The following is a 26,139-nucleotide window of genomic DNA, read 5'->3' as shown; positions in this document are numbered from 1 at the left end:
TTCCGTACCCATGTTAACGGATGACAGCTTTCAAACTGCACGCGGGTGCTGTCCGTCAGTCCGTTCCAGGTGCGTTGCGTTTGCAGCAGTGCACGGATCGTTTTCGTACCGAGTCTATTTTTTGCTGCGCTGCGTTGCTGCATTAAAGTGGTAGAACATTGTTCGCATTAAAATAAACATGTACTGACGCGAAAATCTAGTAATTTCACCACAGATGCATCTCATTTAAAATATACTCTTGTTTCAAAGTCAACACATGGCTTTTTTTTTCTCAAGTAAAGCAACAAAACGACACCTTACCTGGCATTTAGGTAAAAAAGTGCCATAATGGAGAGCACTCGTACTTTCTTGGAGGTGAAAAGCAAAGTTCTTTTTGACCTGCAGGATTTCTTTTAAAAGGGTGTAAAAACGAAAGAAAAGACCAGAGTCGGCTGTTTTTGAATAGACTATTGTAAGTTTCTAATTTAAAATGTTTGTGATTTAAGGCTATAAAAACTATGTTTAAATGTTTTGCCACTTGTGTGAGCTAAATCTAAAGTATATAAATATGAATAAATGAATTTAATAAAATGTTGTTTAAATGTAGTAGGCTACGTAACCTGACTTCTATTAAAGAGTAAACAAAGAAAATTGGAATTCTGACGAGGCATGTTCAGTAAAAACTTTTGGATTTTAAATAAAAAATAATGAATAAATGCTGTGTTTGTGGTATGCAACAGCGGATCAGTTGCGGACTGCAAACGCAGCATATGTAAAGCACTACAGGGTGTGGGGCTCCTGCAACGCACACGCAACGCAACACGCAACACACACGCTAATGTAAAGAGCTAATGTCTTATTCCTGTAACTACATAGAAGATGGGTAAAATCATACAACAACAAAAAAATCATACTTTGTTAGTTTTAATAAAATAATAATAAAAAAGGTAATTTCTGCCAATTTTTTCTTTTTGCTGTATCTAAAACATACCGAACCGTACCGAACCGAACCGTGACACAAGTGTATCATATCGAACCGAACCGTGAATTTTGTGAACCGTTACACCTCTAATATATATATATATATATATATATATATATATATATATATATATATATATATATATATATATATATATATATATATACTGTATATATGCACTTCTGTTCAGGTTTGATTGAGGTCAGTAACTTTTTTTTTTTTTTTTTTTTTTTTTTTTGAAAATAAATACTTGAAATACCTGAAATACTTTTACTCAGCAGCATTACACATGAAATCTATTTTCAGTAGCAATTCAGTAGCAGTGCATTTTTTCTTTTCTCTAGCTTTCCCATCTGTATTAATTACTGTGTTTGTTGCCTTGGTTTATTATGATTCAGTTACATCTGTAGTTCATTTCAATAATTAGTTTAGTCTATTGAGGATATGTTTACACTTAGTTTTTATGCAAGTTGGTCATTCATTTAGACGACAAAGCGTTTTTTGGGGCCTGAAAATGCAAGCTGTGCTAAGTGACGTTATGTGTATGCATATTACTTGTTCTCGGGGTGTTTGACATCGCCAACTACTGGACTGGCATGCATAATACAGCCTTTTCAGTCATTTTCAGAGATCCATGTGAATGGGGATCGTTTTGACAAAGTTTCCGACTGTTTTTAGTACATCGTTGTCATGTAAACATACCCTTAATCCCTGTGTTTTGTTCTGTTCATTGTCCGTTATTGTCACGATATGCTCGGTTGATTTGTTAATATCGAAGAGTTTTAGGGTTAGGGTGTTTCTTTTAAGTTTTAGTAAATACAATTAACCTGTTGCAATTAGAGCCATTCTCCTCATCTTTGCAAGCCAGACATGACATTGATGGCAATAAAGACTTTTACATTGTTACAAAAAACTTATATTTCAAATAAATGCTGTTCTCTTGAACTTTCTATTCATCAAAGAACCAAGAGACAAAAAATCAATCAAACGCAGCACAAGTGTTTTCAAAACTGATAATAATAAGATTTTTTTTAATATCTTACCAAACTTTTAAACAGTATAGTGAATTTTTAATATATGAAAAAAATGCCACACAAGAACATTTTGGAATGATGATAAATTATTAATTGAATCAGATTTCTGAATCGACAGACAGAGACAGTTTGAACTGATTCACAGAAGTAACATTGTCTTAGCTATTAAAGTTTAAATCAGAGACATTGAAACACTGAACATATTCAAATTATTATTATTTTTCTAATTAATCCCCAAATAAAATAGTTCACGATTTTGACGTTCCTTAATGTTATATAGCCAACAAAATCACTGCAAATTATATAATTATATATCATTTTTGGACACCAACAATTCAGATTTCGTTGCCTGTCAGAACAAAGTCGTTTAAGCCTTAGAAATACAACAAATAAAAAAAAATTGACCAGTTTAGCACTGGTTCTCTCAGTAAATGTCTGCCTGCCCTAGGCTTTAAAAGTAGGTTTAAACAATCCCTAAGGCTTCAATGTTCTCATCTGTCATCTTTAGCCTCAGTTTAGTCTCACACCTTAATTAAAGAGCAGAACCTACAGCAGGTCCTGAGCCTGGGGATAAACAGGTGTATGAGATTGTGTGAGGGGAGAAAGACAAAGATGCACACAAAGGTATATCAAGTGGCAAGAACAAAAAGGTACTGAGAAAAAGAGGGCTTTTTATTTCTGTTGATAAAATCTCCACGTTGTCCCTAAGGTGGACGCACCCTGCTTGAGCTGGTTTTATAAACTGCATCCTTTCAAACTATTGTACCTTTATTTGGGTTATTCATTCAAATGTTTGCCACAATTCTCTTTCCTCAGATAGCCAAATAAAATGCTGCTATGTTTAAGATTTACAAACCACTCTACCTGAAAGTAACCAACAGGTGTTTAGTGGTACTACTCAGACACAGTAAAGCCTCAATTGTGAGAACAAGGAGACTTCTGAAGGTACGTTTCCCCAACCATATTAGCCAGCTGTTGGGGTAAATTTCCCATTTCTCTCGCATTTAAATGACGGCTGTTGTTTCTACCGTGACCCTTCCACCATTTGGCTCTCTCAGTTTCAGGTGGGCTATCACTATTACAACTTTTTTAAACCAGACTGTTTACGGTTGCCATGGCAACCCTGCCAGAGTCTAGTTGTACCCTAGCAACGTCATAGCTTGTGTTACTAATGGACGGTTCAGGTTTCCTGCCCATCAGAAAGGAGAATCACTTGCTATTAAGCACATGGAAAACGTCGAGATGAACGATAAAACTGATAATGTGATCACATTGTTGTCTATGCTGTCACATAAAAAAAAAAATCTGATAAAAAATGTATTCTCTTGATTACACTACAGATTATTTTCCATACTATAATTAAGTGATTTTATAATGGATTCAAAATCAGCCATATATTGATATAATAACAACTAAGACCATTAGACTACAGAAATAAAAACATAATATGCATTAAGAAGTTAATATTGTTATTACATTATAATTGATGTGGCATAAATGGTCAAAACATTTCATGAAAATAAAAAAAGTAAATACAATAAAATATAGGTTATCGGCTTATTTCAAAACTGCCTTCAAAAGTCTTTAATATCAAGGGAAAAACACCCAGGTTTTTTAAGTCAATGCCAAAATTTGGACTAATATGAATTTGCTTGTCATGTACAGCAGGTCAACACCTGTATACTTTTATGAAACCATTATTATACTTAAGGGTATTTGTGATTTAGCACATTCCATTTCCAACATTTTCTTTATCTAATCATTAAACAGAAACAGTTAAAAAGTACATGATGTATCACATTAAAGCATTTAAACATGAGCTTTCAAGGAGTCGGGGAGAGGTTATCTACACAAACAGGCAGAGCTTGATGATATCATCATTCCATTTTACATGCCTTCAAGACCTGAAGTCACATTGTCACAGTCAGGTGACACATTATGACACAACTGTACACAGTCAGGTGACACAACTGTACAAACTGATAAGGGCCAATGAATACCCAGACAATCAATCAAAGAACAAATTCATGGTGTGTTCAGAATGAGTACATGTTGGGGTTATCTGAGTTTCTTTTACCATAATGGGGGATTTCCCTACTCATGAAAAATGTTTTTTTTTTTATATTCATCAAACAAGGCTAAATAAAATGTTGAGTTTTTCATACAATAAGCCTGGACAAAAGGTAACAGTGGTGAAAATAAAGTGGTGAATAACCGTGTCAAGGCCTTTTTCTGCTAAATTAAGTAACAAATGAACTAGATCTAAATCTCTAATGTTCCACTATGGTCACACAGCTAACATACCATAAAAGTCCAGTAACAACCTCATTCTAAGACCTTGCATCGTACAAAAAAACATGCAAATGAACAACTCAGTTCAGAGCTTAATGTTGACAACAAACCCTCACCAAAGACCCCACTGAAGACACTGCATACCTGGAAAGAATGACGTTAGTGAGAATAAGTGATTGGCTAATGGATGCTTTGCGTGTGGTCAGCAGGTTCGAATGGACTTTCAATATGCAAAGAAATGCAAAACCCGCAAGGCCACATCCTTTTCAAGGAAAGGATGTCCTCTATTCACAAAAGAACCAAACAGCGGATTGTATCTTACAGTAAATCCTAATGTAAAAACAGATAAGATCAGAATAATCTCTGCCCGAAATCATATCATATATATCGGGGGGGTTTTAAACAGCCACATTAGACTTCTGCGATCACACAATTCTTATCAACCCTAGTGGTTTTCACTAAAATTGCACAACATACACAAAGGTATCACAACAGAAGACTAGGTAAAGTCCAAACAGGCGCTCATGGCAACAGACCTTAAACTGGCCTAACAGGATCTTTCCTCCCCCACTGCACACATGTACATATTTACTATGCCCTTTAAATTATACTGCTTTGGCAAGATGGGAAAAGAATGAATGAAAATGCTGTATTAGTGGTGAAAGCTCTTCATATTATTATTATGAATTACATTACCTGCTACACTCATTTACAATGGGACACTCACCCAGCACTGAAATGGGGATGGGATGATGTAATTCACATTTGTTTGAGAAAGTGTAAACTGTGCCAGGCAGAATATTAGCACATTTATGTTTTGGACTTATTTTTGAAATTATTTTACTAGTAAATATTAAAAATGCATGTATTGAATACTTGAATACACATGTTCTATAATAAATCTGTTATTAATTTATATATAGGCCTATATATCACATTTTAATTACAAGGCATATTTTGTTCATTTCTTTCAAAAAATATTTAGTGTACACGTGTGCTTATCCAGAGTGCAAGGAAAGTGTTTTAGTACTTTTTATTGGTTACATGGTTTAACATTTGCAGTATGAATTATTTTGTGTGTTTATATCTCACCTTAGACATATTTGGCATTGACCCATGTGTAGGCTACATTTAGGCTATCCTTATTTTCATTCTTATTTTTTATACCCCAAAAAGGAATTAGGTAATAATTAAAGCATCTCCCAGGTTACAGTAATGTCATTTAGAAACCTTAAGTAGCCTATTTAAACATTTATCAAGAAAGTTTTTATTTTATTTTTTTTATTACATAACAGGCTAATGCAAACGCATCGAACACTAGGATATATTTTATCATACTTGACGACATTATATTTTTATTTTACTTTTTTAGTTTTAGATCGATGTTAAGAATAAGTTAAATGTCAGTGTTAGCCTAAAGTGAGATGCCCCCTGGTAAACTATCGCTCGCCAGTTAAATATTGATGAAGTGGGCCGGTAAAAGTGAGCAGGTAAATCTTTAGATCATCACGTCCCAAACACGCTCTCTTGTTTCTCAATGATCAGGAAACGATTTTAAAGACAACATGTGACGGGTATTGGATTATATCATAATACAGTAGGCAAAAAAAAAAAAAACTCATGTCTAGGCGAGCTCATTTCTATTGAACAGCGATACTTTAAAACACGTCACATGCAGGAGCAGCGCGAGCACTTTTAAATCCATCTCCACAAAACCTGAAAGACACTTTAGAGTTTAATCCTCCTGTAAATACTGAAAGTTAATTTATCTGCACTCACTGAATGTTGCGCGCAACACCTGTTTCTAAAAGGAAACGCCGCTCTTCTTCTCTTACCTGTACAGGTGAGCCCGGTAAATTCGGTGTCCTAATATATGTGAAATTCCCGTCCCCTCAATCTCCTGAGCCTCTGAGACTTTTACATAAATCCACAAATGATATTGACCGGGTAAAACTGCCTGTTTGCCACAACAGGCGAGGTGGTTTTCCCAATGGCTAGGAGATGAGGCGTTGTGTATCAGAAGTCTAAGGAGGGCGGGATATGCGAAACCTCAATTCACAGTCACTGCAGGGAGTGGTCGAGCCGTGGCAGTGTAGCTAAATGCAAGAACAATGGAGAGACTTCGGCCTCTAGATCCCCTGGGAAGCGTCAGGTGCGTCGTTTGCTCTTTCGACACAGGTATATGTGCATTTGAGGAGCGTCAGCACAGCGCTTCCGTTTAGGCGAGCTGTCATAAATATGACGAAAAAGGCTCGCAGAGATCATTGACCACTCCTGAAGATAACTTCATCAACCTACCTTTAACGTCAATTCGTCAATGAACGCTAATAACAGGCTAATAAGCCTGTTGAGTGCGTAATAGTTGTTTATGGTTTAAATAAATACATAATTTCGAGGAGTGTTATGTTATAATGATGCAGTTCACAACTTGTTAAAAGTTAACACTTTTCAATAAGGACTTGTTTAAAGAACTAGCAATGATCAATGCATTTTTACAGCATTTATTAACCCTTTTAAATGTTAGTTAATATGTTGTTTTTCACAGTGTATTTTAATTCTATTCTAATTTTACAGACATTACTTTTGATCTTATAAATGTATTATAAATGCAAAGTTGAACAAAGAATAAATGCTGCAAAAGTATGTTCATTGTTAGTTCATGTTTACAAATGTGCTAATGTTAACTAATGAAACCCTATTGTATAGTATTAACAGTTACGTAATTAAATAGCATATCAACAACTGAACTAACCATCTCATAATCACAGTGTTGGAAAAATAAAGAGCACAAAAATAAAACTTTTTTAAATAAACAGAATAATTTCCCACTAAAAGTTCATAGTTCTCATGAAGATGGGCACAAGACAAAGTCACCTATAGTGAGGGACTTCACACAGTGAGGGAGAGAAAGAGAGAGAAAGAAATAGAACGTCCATGATGATTGTGTTTGAATCATTGATGATTCTCTTCGGTTGGTGCCGCTCATATTTCTGTGGAGTGCTTCTGTGGGTGTTATACCCACAGTTTAGAACTCCAACCCATCAGACATACATAAAGCTTTGAAAAGAGACTAAAAGTGAGAAAAACAACACAACAGGTATTTCAAACATGCAATAGTTTCTTGGAAGGCACCAGCTGACAAATGTTCTTATGCAAGAAGTTTATGCAAGGATATTTTTCCTGAATCTTGATTCAAATGGGCAGACAGTATAGCCAATGATTTTCTTAGCCAAGAGTACAGTGTGCTGCAGAGTCTGATGTTGTGACTAGCCCATACCAGAAAATTATGTTATTTTAGTAATGAAGACCATGTTATCTTCCCACTAATCTTCTGAGAAATGATGATTCCTAGAAAGCTAAGTGACTCAGGTGTGGTGACAGTTGAGCCCAGAAGAGCTCCTCCTAATTATGGTTTTATGCCTCTGTAGACACAGCAGTGAGCTGTAGTTGGCATATCTCTATTCACCAGCAGGTTGTCTTTGAATGTATTGTTAATATAAAGTTGTTTTGGTGGTTAATACAGTATGTAAATAATCATTAAAGTACACGTTAAACCCTAACGGTCAAAATAATTAATTGGCTTGAGTAGAGCCAACTCAAATGAAACAAAACTGACACAAGTAATTTTAAGTAATCTGAATTGTTTTATTGTTTTGAGTTGTATGAACTTGTTTCTTTTAATTTAGCCATTGTGTTACCAATTTGTTACGTCACGGACACGAGGAAACAGGAAATTGGTGCGAGGACTCAAGTGCAGTGAGAAAATTATAATTTATTATAAAATAAAACATAAACTCAACACAAAAACCCACGAGGGGGAAAAACACATAATCAGAACTGTAACATAACTCAAAAACATACCAACAGAGAAATCACGGGGAACCGGAAGACGCAGACATAACATACACAAGGATCCAACACAGACTGACAAACACAAGGAGATTATAAAGGGAACAAACAAGGCAGATAATGAGGGAGAACAGGTGGGGCAAATTAACCAATAATCAGATAACAAGGGGGAGGGAACTGACAGGGACACGAGCACATGCTCAACATAACAAAACCCACAAGTGCACACAAGACAGGACAGGCATGTGACATTACCCCCTCCTTAAGGAGCGGCTACCAGACGCTCCACTAGGGACGGGAGGGACAGACCCGGGCGGGACGGGAGGGACAGACCAGGGAGGGACGGGAGGGACAGACCAGGGAGGGACGGGAGGGACAGACCAGGGAGGGACGGGAGGGACAGACCAAGGAGGGACGGGAGGGACAGACCAGGGGGGCACGGGAGGGACAGACCAGGGGGGCACGGGAGGGACAGACAAAGAAGGTACAGACAAGGGAGGGGTAAACAAGGGAGGAACGAGGAAAACAAAAAGTTCAGGAGGCCATGGTGGCCCACAAAGTTCGAATGGCCAGGGCGGCCCACCGAGTTCTGGAGGCCCACCAAGTTCAAGCGGCCGGGGCGGCCCATAGAGTTCAGGCAGCCAGGGCAGTGCGGGTAGCGCAGGGCGCCAGGGCAGTGCGGGTAGCGCAGGGCGCCAGGGAGGCGCGGTGAGAGCAGGGCGCCAGAGAGGCGCGGTGAGTGCAGGGGGCGCCAGGGAGGCGCGGTGAGAGCAGGACGCCTCAGCGGCGCACGGAGAGCAGGACGCCTCAGCGGCGCACGGAGAGCAGGACGCCTCAGCGGCGCACGGAGAGCAGGACGCCTCAGCGGCGCACGGAGAGCAGGACGCCTCAGCGGCGCACGGAGAGCAGGACGCCTCAGCGGCGCACGGAGAGCAGGACGCCTCAGCGGCGCACGGAGAGCAGGACGCCTCAGCGGCGCACGGAGAGCAGGACGCCTCAGCGGCGCACGGAGAGCAGGACGCCTCAGCGGCACACGGAGAGCAGGACGCCTCAGCGGCGCACGGAGAGCAGGACGCCTCAGCGGCGCACGGAGAGCAGGGCGCCTCAGCGGCGCACGGAGAGCAGGGCGCCTCAGCGGCGCAGGGAGAGCAGGGCGCCTCAGCGGCGCAGGGAGAGCAGGGCGCCTCAGCGGCGCAGGGAGAGCAGGGCGCCTCAGCGGCGCAGGCAGGGCGTTGGGGAAACTTCTCCAGTCCAGCAGTATCCACCGGCACTGGGACCACCGGAATACGATCTGCTGGCATTGGGACCACCGGAACATGATCTGCCAGAACTGGGACCACCGGAACACGATCCACCGGCACAGGGACCACCGGAACATGATCCGCCGGAACTGAGACCACCGGCACACGATCCACCGGAACTGGGACCACCGGAACTGCCTCCGGGGCTTCGGATAAAGCCCTGTGCTCCTTCCACGCATGCAGGACTGCCACCACAAAGCATCCCATCACAGCCCTCCAGGCCGTTTCCGGACTCGGGACCACCGGAACGGAGTCCACCGGCACAGGGACCACCGGAACACGATCCACCGGCACAGGGACCACCGGAACACGATCCACCGGCACAGGGACCACCGGAACATGATCCACCGGCACAGGGACCACCGGAACACGATCCACCGGCACAGGGACCACCGGAGCACGATCCACCAGCACAGGGACCACCGGAACACGATCCGCCGGCACTGGGACCACCGGAATACGATCCGCCGGCACTGGGACCACTGGAACATGATCCGCCGGCACTGGGACCACCGGAATAATATCCGCCAGCATTGGGACCACCGGAACACGATCCGCCGGCACTGGGACCACCGGCACAGGGACCACCGGCACAGGGACCACCGGCACAGGGACCACTGAAACTTGGACCACCGGAAAAGGCACGGAGGGAGACTTCCTTCTCCTCCTCCGTTTCAGGACCACTGGAACACGATCCGCCGGTACTGGGACCACCGGAATACGATCCGCCGGAATCGGGACCACCGGAACACGATCCGCCGGTACTGGGACCACCAGCATATGATCCGCCGGCACTGGGACCATGGAAGGACTGGGGCCCAGGCGGTTGATGAATTCCCAGAATCCCAGACTCCCCATACTATCAATCAATCAATCAATCAACTTTATTTATATAGCGCTTTTACAATCACGATTGTGTCAAAGCAGCTTCACAGTGTCAAACAGGATAATATTGCGACAAAATTAGATTTGGCTGTACAGTCGTACTGGAGAAAACAGTGATGTTATCAGCTTATTTTAATTTATCATATAGCGACAATGTTGGCAGATCAGTATTATAGTTTATAGAATTAAATAAGACCTAATTCATATATTTTATTTGTATAATAAGTTGAATAACTTTAATCATATTTTTAGTGTCCCCAACTGAGCAAGCCAAGCCAAAGGCGACAGTGGCAAGGAACCAAAACTCCATCAGGGCGTGATGGAGAAAAATAAACCTTGGGAGAAACCAGACTCAGTCGGGGTGCCAGTTCTCCTCTGGCCTATTAACACACCGTGTAAGATTATTACTCTGGCAACCTTACAGGTCGGAAATCATATTAGATCGGATTATTCAAAATTTTCAGGGTATCACGGAAGAGACAGATTTATTTAGGATGGGGCGTCAATTACACAAGAGTATGAATACATGAAAGATCGGAATTATTGCGCCGAAGACGGGTTTTGAGCATGTCGTGCCAGTGAGGCAAATTCAGAGGAGACACCATTTGACACGGCTCAGCAGACACTCCAGGATGCGTTGGTCATGTCCAGGCAGGTCCACCATCCGATCCGGACAGGGCCCAGATCCGGGATAAACCTCGGGATAAACAGAGAGACTAACATTAGCGTAGATGCCACTCTTTTTATGATGTAACGAGTACATCAGGTGTTATGGGAAGTGTTCCCGGTTCCGGCTGACCTAGTTAATGCAGCCTAACAATCAGTCAATTGAATTGAATAATGAAAGTTAAAAATGTTCTGTGTGTATGCCATAGTAAAGAGATGTGTTTTTAGTCTAGATTTAAACTGACAGAGTGTGTCTGCTTCCCGAACAATGCTAGGAAGACTATTCCACTATTTAGGAGCTAAATAGGAAAATGATCGACCGCCTGCAGTTGATTTAGATATTCTAGGTATTATCAACTGGCCAGAGTTTAGAGACCGCAATCGACGTGATGGGGTATAATGCGTTAAGAGCTCGCTTATGTACCGGGGAGCTAAACTATTTAGTGCTTTGTAAGTAATAAGCAAGATTTTAAAATGTATGCGATGTTTAATAGGGAGCCAGTGCAGTGTTGACAGAACTGGACTAATATGATCATACTTCCTGGTTCTAGTAAGAACTCTAGCTGCTGCATTTTGGACTAGCTGGAGTTTGTTTATTAAGCGAGCAGGGCAACCACCCAGTAGAGCATTACAATAATCTAGCCTTGAGCTCATGAACGCATGTACTAACTGTTCAGCATTTTGCATTGAAAGCATGTGCCGTAATTTAGATATATTTTTAAGATGATAGAATGCGGTTTTACAGATGCTAGAAACGTGGCTTTCAAATGAAAGATTGGTATCAAAGAGCACACCCAGGTTCCTCACTGACGACGAGGGCTTGACAGAGCAGTCATCAAGTGTTAGACAGTATTCTCGGTTACTACTTGTGGAGCTTTTCTGTCCAATAATTAAAAATTCAGTTTTATCTGAATTAAGTTGCAGAAAATTACTATTCATCCAATTTTTTATATCAGCTATGCATTCTGTTAATCTTGTGAATTGGTAGGTTTCGTCAGGGCGTGAGGAAATATAGAGCTGAGTATCGTCAGCATAACAATGAAAACTAACGCCATGCTTCTTAATGATATCTCCCAGTGGTAGCATATACAGGGTGAAAAGCAACGGTCCTAACACTGAGCCTTGCGGTACCCCATACTGAACTTGTGATCGGTGTGACATCTCTTCATTTACTGCTACAAACTGATAACGGTCAGATAAGTACGATTTAAACCATGCCAAAGCAGTTCCACTAACGCCAACATAATTTTCGATTCTATTCAGAAGAATATTGTGATCGATAGTATCAAATGCAGCGCTAAGATCGAGTAACACTAATAGAGAGATACAACCACGATCAGATGATAAGAGTAAATCATTTGTAACTCTAATTAGAGCAGTCTCAGTGCTATGATATGGTCTAAATCCTGACTGGAAATCCTCACATATACCATTTCTTTCTAAAAAAGAACATAATTGTGAAGACACGGCCTTTTCTAGTATTTTTGACAGAAAGGGTAGATTCGAGATTGGCCTGTAATTGACTAATTCATTAGGATCAAGTTGCGTTTTTTTAATAAGTGGTTTAATTATAGCCAACTTAAAAGTTTTCGGTACATATCCTAATGTCAAAGATGAATTAATGATATTAAGCAGAGAAACTATGACCTCTGGAAGTATCTCTTTTAATAGCCTAGTCGGTATAGGGTCAAGCATACATGTTGTTGATTTTGATGATTTTACGAGTTTAGCCAGTTCTTCTCCTCCTATAGCAGTGAATGAGTGTAATTTTTCCTCAGTGACACTACAGCGCTCTGTCTGAAGTGATACTGTAATAGACGGCTGCATGGTTATAATTTTATTCCTAATATTATCAATCTTACTAGTAAAGAAGTTCATAAAGTCATTACTGCTGTGTTGTTTACAAACATCAGAAGCTGAAGCTTTATTTTTTGATAATTTAGCCACTGTATCGAATAAATACTTAGGGTTGTGTTTGTTTTCTTCTAAAAGAGATGAGAAATAAGCAGATCTAGCAGTTTTTATGGCCTTTCTGTATGCAATCATGCTCTCTTTCCACAAATTGCGAAAAACCTCTAGTTTTGTTTTCTTCCAGCTGCGCTCCATTTTCCTGGCTGCTGTTTTAAGGGCCCGAGTGTGCTCGTTGTACCACGGCGTTGGATTATTTGCTTTAATCTTCTTTAAGCGCCGGGGAGCAACTATGTCTAAAGTGCTAGTAAGGAGAGAGTCAATAGTTTCGGTTGCAGCATCAAGTTCCTCTTGGCTATCTGTAATGCTGAGGAGATGGAACTGATGAGGAAGATTATGGACAAAGCAATCTTTAGTCGCAGCGGTTATCGTCCTGCCATATTTGAAGCGAGGGGATGGCTTTGCAGCCTTAGGTAAATTAAGTATACATGATATTAGGTAATGATCTGAGATGTCATCGCTCTGCTGCAGAATTTTAACAGTATCAACATTTATTCCATGTGACATTATTAGATCTAAAGTATGATTAAGGCGATGAGTGGGTCCCGATACGTGTTGTCTAACGCCAATAGAGTTTAGAATGTCTCTAAATGCATATCCCAATGCGTCTTTTTCATCGTCTACGTGGATATTAAAATCCCCAACAATTAGTACTTTATCTACAGCTAATACTAACTCCGATACAAAACCAGCAAATTCTTTGATAAAGTCTGTATTGTGCCCTGGTGGCCTGTAGACAGTAGCCAACACAATGTCAGACGGGATTTATCATTTACACTACACAGTGTTACATAAAGCACCAAAACTTCAAAGGAATTATATTTGAAACTAGACTTCTGAGTAATACTGAAAATATTATTATAAATTACAGCCACACCTCCCCCTTTACCTTTCAGACGTGGCTCATGTTTGTAACAATAATCTCGGGGGGTGCACTCATTTAAAGTAATGTAATCGTCAGGTTTTAGCCAGGTTTCTGTCAAACACAGCACATCTAAGTTATGATCTATAATCATATCATTGACAACAAGCGTTTTTGGCGAAAGGGATCGAATATTCAGCAACCCAAGCTTTATCAATTGTTCATCCGTATTATATCTGTTGTTTATTTGTTGGACATCAATTAAATTTTTACTGTTGAATGGTTTTGATGGTTTTTTGTATTTACTAATTCGGGGAACAGACACAGTCTCTATATGATAATATCTAGGTGAAAGAGTCTCTATGTGCTGGGATTTAGCTGACTTTGGTGACGTGAGACAGCTAGCAGACGGTTGGTTTAGCCAGTTTGTCTGCTTCCTGACCTGGGCCCCAGTGAGTCAAGGTTTAGCTCTAAGACTATGTGCCAAATTACTAGAGAGAAGAGCAGCACCAGCCCAGGAGGGATGAATGCCGTCCATCTTCAACAGGTCAGGTCTGCCCCAAAAACTTTTCCAATTGTCTATGAACCCTATGTTATTTTGCAGACACCACTTAGACAACCAGCCATTGAGTGATGATAATCTGCTAACTATTTCATCACTCCTTTTCGCGGGGAGAGGACCAGAGAAATATACGGCTCTTGACATCGTACTTGCGAGTTTACACACCTCTTTAATGTTAATTTTGGTGATCTCCGACTGGCGAAGTCGAACATCATTAGTGCCAACGTGAATAATAATCTTAGAGAATTTACGATTAGCTTTAGCCAGCACTTTTAAATTTGCTTTGATGTCAGGCGCTCTGGCTCCCGGTAAACATGTGACTATGGTGGCTGGTGTCTCTATTTTCACATTCCGTGTAATAGAATCGCCAATAACTAGGGCACTTTCAACAGGATCCTCAGTGGGTGCGTCACTGAGTGGGGAGAACCTGTTTGATGTTCTAATCGGAACGGAAGAGTGGTTTTTTGATCCGCGACTATGCTTTCTCATCGTCACCCAGCCCTGCTGCGCGGGCTCAGCCGGAACCAAACAATGAGTGTTCACTAAGCTAGTCGCATCCAAAGCAGTATCTAAAGCTGTTACATTCTCACTACTCTCACATAAAGCTTGGATGCGTGTCTCTAAATCTGAAATCTTCTCCGTCAGCCTAATTAATTCCTTACATTTATCACATGTGAAGCCCTGTTCGCCAACGGAGATAGATATGCTAAACATGTAGCATGCAGTGCAAGTGACAATGACAGGAGAAGAAGACATGGCTTACCGTATTTGTTGATGAATCCAAAACTTACCACAGTTGTCTGATGGAGTCTTTTTAATAATCCAACTCACCACAGTTGTCTATAGAACTCAGAAAACAGGAGACCTGGATGCTGGGATGGAAAGCTACCAGGCTAGCGAAAAGCTAACGTGTGGTAGTGATTTAGATTAAAAGCTAGTAATGTCAAATTTAAATTGATAGGCTATATTAAACACTATATGGTGATGAGTAAGTTATATTTAGCAGTGTAAATTACAAAGAAAATATATCAAATAGAGATTCAAACACAGCTATACAGAGCTACAAACACTGTGGTGGCAGCAGCAGCAGGCAGACAGACAGGAGCAATCGATCAGGAACAATCAATCAGGAACTATCCATTACCTCCGGAGAGAGGGGCATGTCGAGGCAGAGATTAAAAGCTTCCTTCCACTCTGCCTCATTGAGTCTAAAATGGTCCACCTCCCTGAGGAACCTGCCTGCGAACTGTTGCACATCCGTCCCCTGTTGACGGATGTACCGGGAGTTCAGGTAACGCATTACCCGCAGGTTCTTCTCCCACTCCATAGGAGGATACCGGGAGAAAAAACAAAAACAAAAACGAAAACAACAAAAAAAAACAAGTCCTGCTGAGTCCTCAAGTGGTTGGATCCTTCTGTTACGTCACGGACACGAGGAAACAGGAAATTGGTGCGAGGACTCAAGTGCAGTGAGAAAATTATAATTTATTATAAAATAAAACATAAACTCAACACAAAAACCCACGAGGGGGAAAAACACATAATCAGAACTGTAACATAACTCAAAAACATACCAACAGAGAAATCACGGGGAACCGGAAGACGCAGACATAACATACACAAGGATCCAACACAGACTGACAAACACAAGGAGATTATAAAGGGAACAAACAAGGCAGATAATGAGGGAGAACAGGTGGGGCAAATTAACCAATAATCAGATAACAAGGGGGAGGGAACTGACAGGGACACGAGCACATGCTCAACATAACAAAACCCACAAGTGCACACAAGACAGGACAGGCATGTGACACAATTAGCAAGGTAGCCTTTATTGAATGAGCTAGCAAAGTTTGCACTAATAAAACTTAAAGTTAAGTAAAATTGATATTACAAAATAATTTAATCTTAAACTTTAAATTTCTTAACTTATATAGTAATTGTAATGTAATTGATTACCTCAAATTTTACCTCAGTTTGGGTTTAAAGTGTAATAAAAAAAAAGGTCCCACCATGCCCCAAATCCAAACATTTGTTCTTGCTTTTCACTTACCCCCAAATCCGTAGTAACATTCCTACAACCTGATGTGAACAATAATTAATTAAAATTCATAAATGCAAATATAAAATATGCACATAGTAATATTAATAAACAATACACAATATATAATATATAATAAATAATAAATAAACAGCTGCAGTGATTTATTTTAAATTCAAAAGAGTCCCTGGCTGTTACAACTTATTAATACACATTGATGATTAAGTCTTTAACTCAGAATGAACTCTAATGTAGATAATATCCAGACGGGAATTTCCAGTGTTCTTTTTTGTACATATTAGAGGGTGTGGCATTCAAGGAGATGGTATAAAAAGACTCTTAGCAATTCCATTTATCTCAGTGTCATGTTGTCATGAGATGACAAAATTTACATGACTTTTTTGAATGCTAGAGTTGTCCCTAATTGTAGAATTGTGTAGTTACAGCATCTGCCAGCAGGGGCTAACTGGCTAACCAGCCAAATTCTTTAAATTAAGATCCTTTTTCCAATGCATTACTCAGTATGTTTAAATGTTCACCAATAATGCAATTATTTCTAATTATTATTACATGATGAACAGTTGTTCACTCCAGTTTACACAATTATAATTATCCTGATTATTCGCTAATGAGTATAGTTATACCACACTCAGATATGCATGCAGTATGTGTCACGCCCTCACAGTCATCAGTCACTGCCACGCCCACTCGTTCCCCATCACCATCATTCTGAACACCTGGGCACCATCAACCCGGCTCACCTTCACTCCCATTGTTTGGTTTTGCACCGATCCCACCATTGACTACCTGTCCTTCCAAGAAGCCCTCATCTGTACCCATTTTCCTCTTCGTCAGCATCATCTTCGTCTTCACCACCATCACCGTCTTCCCCTTCCGTCGTCTGAGTGTCACCCACCTTCTAAGTATCACCTGTATTCGAAACCTCTGTTAATAAACCTTGCACTTGCACTAATTCCTCTGTGTCCTCGTCTGTGTCTGACAGAAGACCAGACCATATGCAGAGCTCTTCGTACACAGGTGGGGACCGCACCGCAGACCACTTTACCACGCTGGTTCACGCTGTTTGGTCCTCACTGGTTCACGACACTCCCTCCACCGCTATGCAAGCTACAGCCAAAGAACTTTGGTTAAAATTGTGTGCAGGGGCGTTTCTAGGATTTTTATTTTAGGGGGGCTCAGCCCCCAGTGAGGGTAGGTCTGTAGAAAAAATGGTAACACTATTTAGTTTAGGGTCCAAATTGCGCTATTAACTAATAGCTTACAAACACACATACCCAGAAGATATTGGCTGTTTATCATTAGCCTACTTATAAAGCAAATATTAATACCTTAATGCATGGCCATACTGTACATGCAATTATCATACCCAATAATGTAGGCAGGTTCCCAAATGTTGTCAATAATGTAACCAAGATCCCAAATGTTAGGGGGTTCTAACATGGTCACCCGAGAAAATGTTGATTTCTATGATCTACATATGAGCATTTTATGATGTTCTGAAGGCCAAAAAATTTGATAACAATAGCTTGAAAACCATGTCACTGGGCAGTAAATTATTTGTCTTTCTTATCTCCACATCTCTCGTTTTCTCTGTTTTTATCTTGCCCTGTCTCTTCATAACGCTGAGCTTTGTTTTTTTTTTCCGTTTTCGTCAGTGAATAAAGTGAACATATGGTTTACATATTAACATACTGATATTTATGTTTCATGAATAATTTTCTTAGACACGTTAATTTACTGTTTATCAAAGTTTTAAGTTTATTAAAATCGTATGAACATTCATTAGGCTACTAATATTATGCCCAATACAGGCTGAAAAGCTGATGTTTTTTTTAATTTACTGAATGTTACAAATAGAATTATATTAATTTACAATATATACACATTCATTATTAAACTTACGCCTAATCTGATGAAAATGGCTTTGTTAATATTTTCTGTTCGTTAAGGCCTACATTATGAATCACATTGGCATATTTCCAGTTAAAAATGTCTAAAAATTAGACACAACAAGTTTATTCGTCTGCCTAAATATTTTTTTTCTTTTGATTAACATTTCTGACTTAAAGCAGAAGCTGTCAAACATGAATGTTTAATTTAGCTGCATTTATCTTACTTGACGTCGAGTTGCTCTGCTAAAATTTGCGCTCAGCCTCAGCAGTTTCTGTGTGACCATAAAGCCCGCCTACTCTGATTTGATTGGTTTTATCAAATATTTTGACATTGACGAGCGGTGACAGACCAATGACGCTCAGATTTACACACACACACACACACACACACACACACACACACACACACACACACACCTCTGCTTCTGACGTGCGCTGCGCTCTGCTCAGATCCGCTGCGGATTGGAGAGACAGACTAAAAAACGGGACGAAGCCGAAGCCTGCCGCCAGTTTCATAGGTTTTAAAGGTTAATCACATATTTTTTAGGGGGGCTGAGGCATAAGTTTAGGGGGGCTGAAGCCCCCCTAAAAAGGGCCTAGCGACGCCTATGATTGTGTGAATACTGTAAGTAGAGCACAACGGGTTTGGAACTATCATAAGCACCTTTCACACATACAGTCTTTACTGGTAAATTTACAGTAACAGATCATGCGTGAACAGGACCTTTTCAAAAATATTCTGGTATATATACCGGTAATCTTCATTCCACGTTCACACAGAGCACATTACCGGTAATTTACTGGTAAGCCTAATGTTACAACTTCCCTTACTGGGAAATTTCCGGAACTAATTTACTGATATTTTTGAAAAGGTCAATCCTGTTCACGCATGATCTGTTACTGGTAATTTACCAGTAAAGACTGTATGTGTGAAAGCGGTTCCAACAATCTATTGATTGTTCCAAACCTGTTGTGCTCTCCTTACAGTATTCACAAAAGTTTAACCAAAGTTCTTAACAAAATGAGTCAGATATAATAGGCATTGAACATGTTTAACATTTCTTTAGGGATTTAGAGTAAATATGTGGAGTCACAGTGTGAAATAAGTGTGACATGTATAAACATATTTCCAGTGCTGACCATCAAATTAAGGCTTTGCAGGTTTCACCAACAGCATTTAGGCAATAACATTCCCATGGTTTCAATATAACTACTAGGAACAGTCATTCAGAGACAATTACATGCAGAGTTGCTCAAGGTTTCCTGGGATTGTCTTGCCAACACCTACAAAACAAAGCATTGTAATATCTACTTCACGTCTATCCAACAATAATTCCAGGTTGACTTAGTGCGCACTGGTCCACGTGCAGATCCACCCATTTAGCCTTCAGAACTGCCTTAATTCTTTGTGGAATAGATTCAACAAAGGTGCTAGAATAATTCCTCAGATTTTAGTCCATGAGTTGCTGCAGATTTGTCGGCTATACATCCATGATGTGAATCTACTATTTCCACCACATCCCAAAGCTGCTCTATTGGATTAAGATCTGGTGACTCTGGAGGTCATTTGAGTACAGTAAACTCATTGTCATGTTCATGAAACTAATTTTGAGATGATTTGAGCTCACACCATTACACCACCAGCAGCAGCATAACCTGCTGATACAAGGCAAGATGGATCCATGCTTTCATGTTGTTTATTCCAAATTCTGACCCCATCTGAATGTCACAGCAGAAATTAGTCTTATCAGACTGGATAATGTTTTTTTCCAGTCTTCTATATTGTGCAGTTTTGGTGAGCCAGTGCAAACTGTAGCTTTCTGCTGAAGCTCATCTGCTTCAAGGTTCAACATGCTGTGCGTTCAACTTTTCTGCATACCTTGGGTTGTAACAAGAAGTTATTTGAATTACTGCTGCCTTTCTATAAGCGCAAACCAGTGCGGCCATTCTCCTCTGGCATCCACACAGCATTTACAACTAGGCTACTTATATTTTCTCTTTTTCGGTCCATTCTCTGTAAAACCTATTGTGCATGAAAATCCCAGTAGTTCACCAGTTTCTGAAATACTCGATCAATACATTCATATACTCAATCAATAAACATTCAAAGTCACTTAAATCACCTTTCCTCCCCATTCTGATGCTCACTGAGGGGTTGAAATAAAGAAAGAAATAAAAGTGATGGATCTATTTGCAAGGGGGGGGGTGAAATGCTGTTTCATGCATGCTGAGCTTTTTACACTGTTAAAGACTTGGATTCCCATCCTAAACATAGACAAAGTTTCAAAAACTAATGTTGGACGTTTGATGGAGTATTTCTGTGTTAAAAATACTCCTTCCGGTTTCTCACAAGTTTCGGAGAGTTTTTTTTCGAATATGGGTCGACTTGACGTTAATAGATCGGAAGGTCCTTGTATGGGCCGTACGGGCTCTTCTCCCGGTAGGGTGCGCGCGCGCGTGTAACTAGAGCGAGAGAGGAAATGCACGGCCATAAACCCTCAGGTGCAGATCCAGTCGATCCAGGCGCCGTGCTCCACTTTATTCCTATGGGTGACATCAAGCGACTTCAACGCTTCAGCACAGCATTCCGGGAAGGCAGCGCTGCATTTGACCCGATTTGAACGCAGAAATGACAGGAAGCTTCAAAACATCGCTTCAGTCGCGACGCAAAAGTTGATCTCCACCGTTCACTGCTGTCAGGACTTCACCAAATCATACCAAAGAAGTGTGTTTTGACGGAGCGGTCCCAGCGATAAAGGTTCGGTCCTGCTTTGGAAGCAGCTGGTGAGTAAAACTGCTTCAAATGTCTATGCTGTTGGCTCGTCGCGTGAGTAAACATCAGTAAACGGCACAATCGCGTGCTTCGTCATTCAAATGCGCTAACGGACTCTATTGTTGTTCTATGTACACTAGTCTGACGTGCAAAACCGTTTTGCTTGCTACTGCTAAGGTTTAATCACATACAATAGTCCATAAACCGAATCATGTCCTCATAAACTGCGAGTAAAGACACACAAAGGCCACTAAATACAGTACATACCACAGAGACGGACGTCCTGCTGTTGCTGTTTCTCCTGTTCAATTTATTTCAGCCTCCAAATGATTCTGGATCATTATCTGTGATAGCCATGAGTTTCTCCACGCTTGAGGACGTCACCGCTTTGTTCGCGATCGTCATTCTTTAGCTTCGCCCACACGATATGCCTCCAGGCGCTCGTTTTTTTCTGGAAAGACTCGGTACAGCCCATATTTCTTTTATAAATATAATAAAACTAAAGACTTTTCGGAGATATGAAGGATGCAATACTACTCTATAGGTACTCAAGATTGACATGAGATTGACTGAAACTGAGTGTTTCACCCCCCCTTTAATCAAAATAAACTCCAAATGACAATTCTTACAGGTTTTCTGAAAACAAAAACACAGGAAACAGAACAACCACTTTTTAAAATGAGATATGACAAGGAAATAAACAAACACAAGGCTAAAATATACAGGATAACAAAGGAAACAAGAAACAGGTGCATGGAATGAATTAAGCAATGAATCACAATATAAAAAATAGAACACAGGAAACAGAATGAGGAAACTCAGTTTAAAAAATAAACTCAGTCAAAATCAAAGTGAACTTTAAATACAGACTATTCCCATAACATCTCCCATTGACAGTGTCTACATGCCTAAATGCATTTAGCTTCAGTCTTGTGATTAGCTAATTAGATATTTGCATTAACAAGCATTTTTTTTTTTTGTATTGTCTTAATATTTCACAATATTTCTGTTTTTGCAGTATTTTTGATCAAATAAATAAATGTAGCCATGGTGAGTTTAAGAGACTTATGCCAAAAACATTTTGAATTCTCGTGTAAATAAAATACTGAAATAATACAAATGGAAGGAAAATATATTTTAAAAAATGTCCAAACTGTTATTTTACATACAATAAAATTCTACTTCGACCAAATTGGAACTCACGCCTTGTTTACCTTGTTTCCTCACCTGTTTTCCATATCCTGTTTGTTAGTATAAATAGTGTCATTGTTCAATTTACATATTTGTGATTCTTGGTTTTTCCTTTTCTATCACTCCCTGTGTTGTTATCTTGAGACAAGATACCTTGTAATGGACTGTATTATATTAAATTAATGCTCAAATTACATTTATGTACCACTTAGCACTTATTCCCCCTTAATGTGGAATAAAAGGATACAGTTCATGCAAACGCTTAGATATTCATGAATTAAAAATGTTTGGAAAAAGATAAAAAATGCTTATTTTTGTATTTTTGGTACAACAATCAATTTTGAAAAAAAGTATTTGAAATAAGTCTCAATGCTGCATTTGTTGGATAAAAAAAAGAAAAGAAATAGTAATCATGTCAACATTTGAAAGAAACTTTTTTCCCTTTTTAATACATTCTAAAATGTAATTTATTCCTGTGATAAAAAACGTCTCAGGTTACGTATGTAACCCTAGTTCCCTGAGGGAACGAGACGCTGCGTCGAAACGCTGTGAGAACGCCTCTGCGTTAATGCGTCGTGAAGCGCCTGTAGAACCATTCCATCGGAAAAAAGATCGATCGTCGGCGTGATGACGTCATCGACCGGAAGCTATAAAGCGTCCGTGAAAACAAACAGGAACTAACTTCTGATAAAGCCTGAAGTAAGTGATCACGGACACGCCGGGAGTATGGCAGAGCGACGCAGCGTCTCGTTCCCTAGGGTTACATACGTAACCTGAGACGTTCCCTTTCGGGGAACTCGAGCTGCGTCGAAACGCTGTGAGAACGCTTATACCCACATCGCCATAGGACCAAGTGTCTCGTATGTGTAAAGCCGAAGCGCACACGGTTACGAGAGAACCTGTGCCCCAACAGTAGATGCCAGGTCTAGTTCATAGAACCTGACGAAGGTTAACGGAGACGACCATCCGGCCGCGTTACAAATATCGTGGAGGGAAGCCCCCGACAAGAGTGCTTTTGAAGCAGCCATACCCCTGGTTGAATGCGCCCAGACAGCCAGTGGAGACGGCTGCCCGGCCGCTTCACAAGCAAGTGAGATGGCCTCGACCACCCACTTGCTCATCCTCTGCTTGGATACTGGAGCCCCCTTCTTAGGGGGTCCGAAACAGACAAATAATTGTTCAGATTTTCTCCACAGGGCAGCTCTGTGGACGTATGTATCCAGTGCCCTCACAGGACACAGCAGATTTAACCTTTCCTGGTCTGACGTCTTGAACGGAGGAGGACAGAAGGCTTGTAGAGTGATGGGGCCCCGTGGGCTCGTAGGAACCTTGGGGACATAACCCGGCCTGGGATGCAGAAATGCTTTCACCATCCCCGGCGCAAACTCTAAACATGAGGGCCCTACCGACAGGGACTGAATATCTCCTATTCTTTTGAGAGACGATATGGCCAAAAGAAAGATGGTTTTTAGGGTGAGGAACTTGTCCGAAACCTCCTCCAGAGGTTCGAACGGTGGTCCGGACAAGCCCCTCAGAACAATGGCCAAGTCCCATGCTGGGACCCTCGAGTGTATAGCCGGCCTCAACCTTAAAGTGCCACGAAGGAAGCGTGTGATTAGAGGGTGTCTTCCCAAAGACACTCCACCGAAAGGGACGTGGAAGGCACCCAAGGCCGCCACGTACACCTTTATTGTGGAGGGGGTCAACCCTGCCGAGAACCTTGCCTGCAGGAACTCCAGCACTGTACCAACCGGGCAGTTAACTGGGTCCCACTGGCGTTCTCTGCACCATGCTGAGAAAAGTCTCCATTTCAAAGCGTACAGCTTCCTTGTGGACGGAGCTCTGGAGTGCAGGATGGTCTCTACGACCTCGGCCGAGAGACCTTCCTCTATGAGCCTAGCCCCCTCAGAGGCCAGGCCCACAGTTTCCACATCTCCGGGCGTGGGTGCAGGAATCTCCCGCCCGCCTGAGAGAGTAGATCCCTCCTGGTCGGAATCTCCATAGGAGAGCCTTCCAGGAGAGATATCAGGTCCGAAAACCATACTCGGGTCGGCCAGTACGGAGCCACTAGAAGTACCTGGGCCCCGTCCCGGCCGGATGGGTCAGAGAAAACCACTGCGGGCAGTGGGAATTCTCCGCCGAAGCAAATAGGTCTATTTCTGCTTTCCCATAAACCTTCCACAGGAGCTCCACCACCTCTGGGTGGAGTCTCCATTCCCCGGGCCTCGGCCCCTGTCTCGACAGGCTGTCTGCTTCCTGATTCAGGGCCCCCGGGATATATACTGCCCTGATTGACAGCAATTTCCCTTGGGCCCACAGGAGGATCCGATGTGCCAATTTGTCCAACGGACGAGACCTCAGACCCCCCTGGTGATTTATATAGGCGACCACCGACGTGTTGTCTGTCCTGACTAGTACGTGGTGGCCCCTGAGGTCGGGCAGGAACTGTTTCAATGCAAGAAACACTGCGAGCATCTCTAGCCGATTTATGTGCCAGTGCCGCTGATGTTCCTGCCATAGACCCTGGGATGAGCGACCACTCATGGTCGCCCCCCAGCCCGTGAGAGAGGCATCTGTCGTTAGCGTTACTCTCGAGGCTGGCCTCTGGTGTATTTTGAGCAACAAGCACAGTGCCCTGAAGCGGCGGACCGGCAGGGAACAACTGACTTGACTGCTCGGGGGCCCCCTGAAGGGGGTGCGCGGAGACCGACTGCGCCCCGGCATTGCGGCGGGGTTGGCAGCGCGGCCCCCCGAGGGTGCCGTAGGGAAACGGGTACCTTTGGCAGGGGTAAACACCGTTTCCCTACGGGGGGAACCACCCTCAGCGTCCTGACGCTGCTGGCGTCAGGAACGCTTCGACGAGGCCTTCTTGGCGATCAGGACTGTCCGCAGATCAGCCCTGCCCCTCGAAGGCCTCGTCTGAGAGCGCCGCCCCTCGTCCCCGCGCTGAGGGGGAGCTCGGGCAGCGACGCTCTGTTTTTGTTGAGCCCTATGTGAGGAGCTCGTACTCGGTTTGGGCTGCTTGGTGGTATCAGCAGCAGCCCCAGGGACCTGGACCCGGAGAGGGAGGAACTGCTTGAGCGCCGCAGCTTGCTTTTTCGACTCCTGGAACCTCTCGGTGACAGTATGGACTGCGTCACCGAAGAGGCCTCCAGGAGAAAGCGGCGCATCAAGCAGGAAAGCTTTCTCCCTCTCCTTGATGTCTGTGGGGTTCAACCATAAGTGCCTCTCCGTGGCCACCAATGCTGCCATGGAGCGGCCAACACATCTGGCCGTCTCCTTGGTGGCCCGGAGAGCTAAATCAGCTGATGTTCTTAATTCAGCGACAATATCTCCCCCCAAAACATCACTACCATCCAGATCCCTCAGCAGGTCAGCCTGATATGCCTGCACGATAGCCATCGTGTGCAGGCATGCAGCCGCCTGACCCGCTGCCGAGTACGCTTTACCCACCAGCGCCGACGTTGTCTTTAAAGGTCTGGTGGGTAAAGTCGGGGCCTTAAGGGACGACGCCGAGGAAGGCGAGAGATGGCTCGCAAGCGTCTCTTCAACCTTTGGCATCGCCCCATAACCATATTGTTTCAGCCCGGCGATGTTACTGTAGACCGAGGTCTGCGGGCTGAACACTCTATATGATGCCGGTCTCCTCCATGATCTTGCCACCTCGGTGTGCAAGTCATGGAAGAACGGCAGGCCCCGCCGCTGAGGCTCTGAAGCGCGAGATGGCAGGAATCGTTCGTCCAGCTTGCTATGACGCTTTCTTCCTGCCTCAGATCTCTCAGTGGGCCAGTCGATGTTTAATCTGGCCACTGCTCGCGTCAGAACCTCAACTAGCTCCTCA

The 26,139-nt window shown here is 42.1% G+C and overlaps 1 protein-coding gene across 1 annotated transcript in view; it reads right to left on the bottom strand.

The window, feature by feature from the left end:
• The window catches only part of ugt8 (UDP glycosyltransferase 8), a 38,081-nt gene extending 31,608 nt beyond the window's left edge, over positions 1-6,473 (bottom strand). Inside the window, exon 1 of the mRNA XM_067441779.1 lies at positions 6,123-6,473. The gene's annotated coding sequence lies outside the window, so the exon portion shown is untranslated. The remainder of the gene's footprint in view (positions 1-6,122) is intronic.
• Positions 6,474-26,139: the final 19,666 nt, after the last annotated feature.

The sequence above is a fragment of the Pseudorasbora parva genome, chromosome 4 (assembly GCF_024679245.1).
Source record: "Pseudorasbora parva isolate DD20220531a chromosome 4, ASM2467924v1, whole genome shotgun sequence".
Lineage (NCBI taxonomy): Eukaryota > Metazoa > Chordata > Actinopteri > Cypriniformes > Gobionidae > Pseudorasbora > Pseudorasbora parva.
This window is presented reverse-complemented; position numbering and strand designations above follow the sequence as displayed.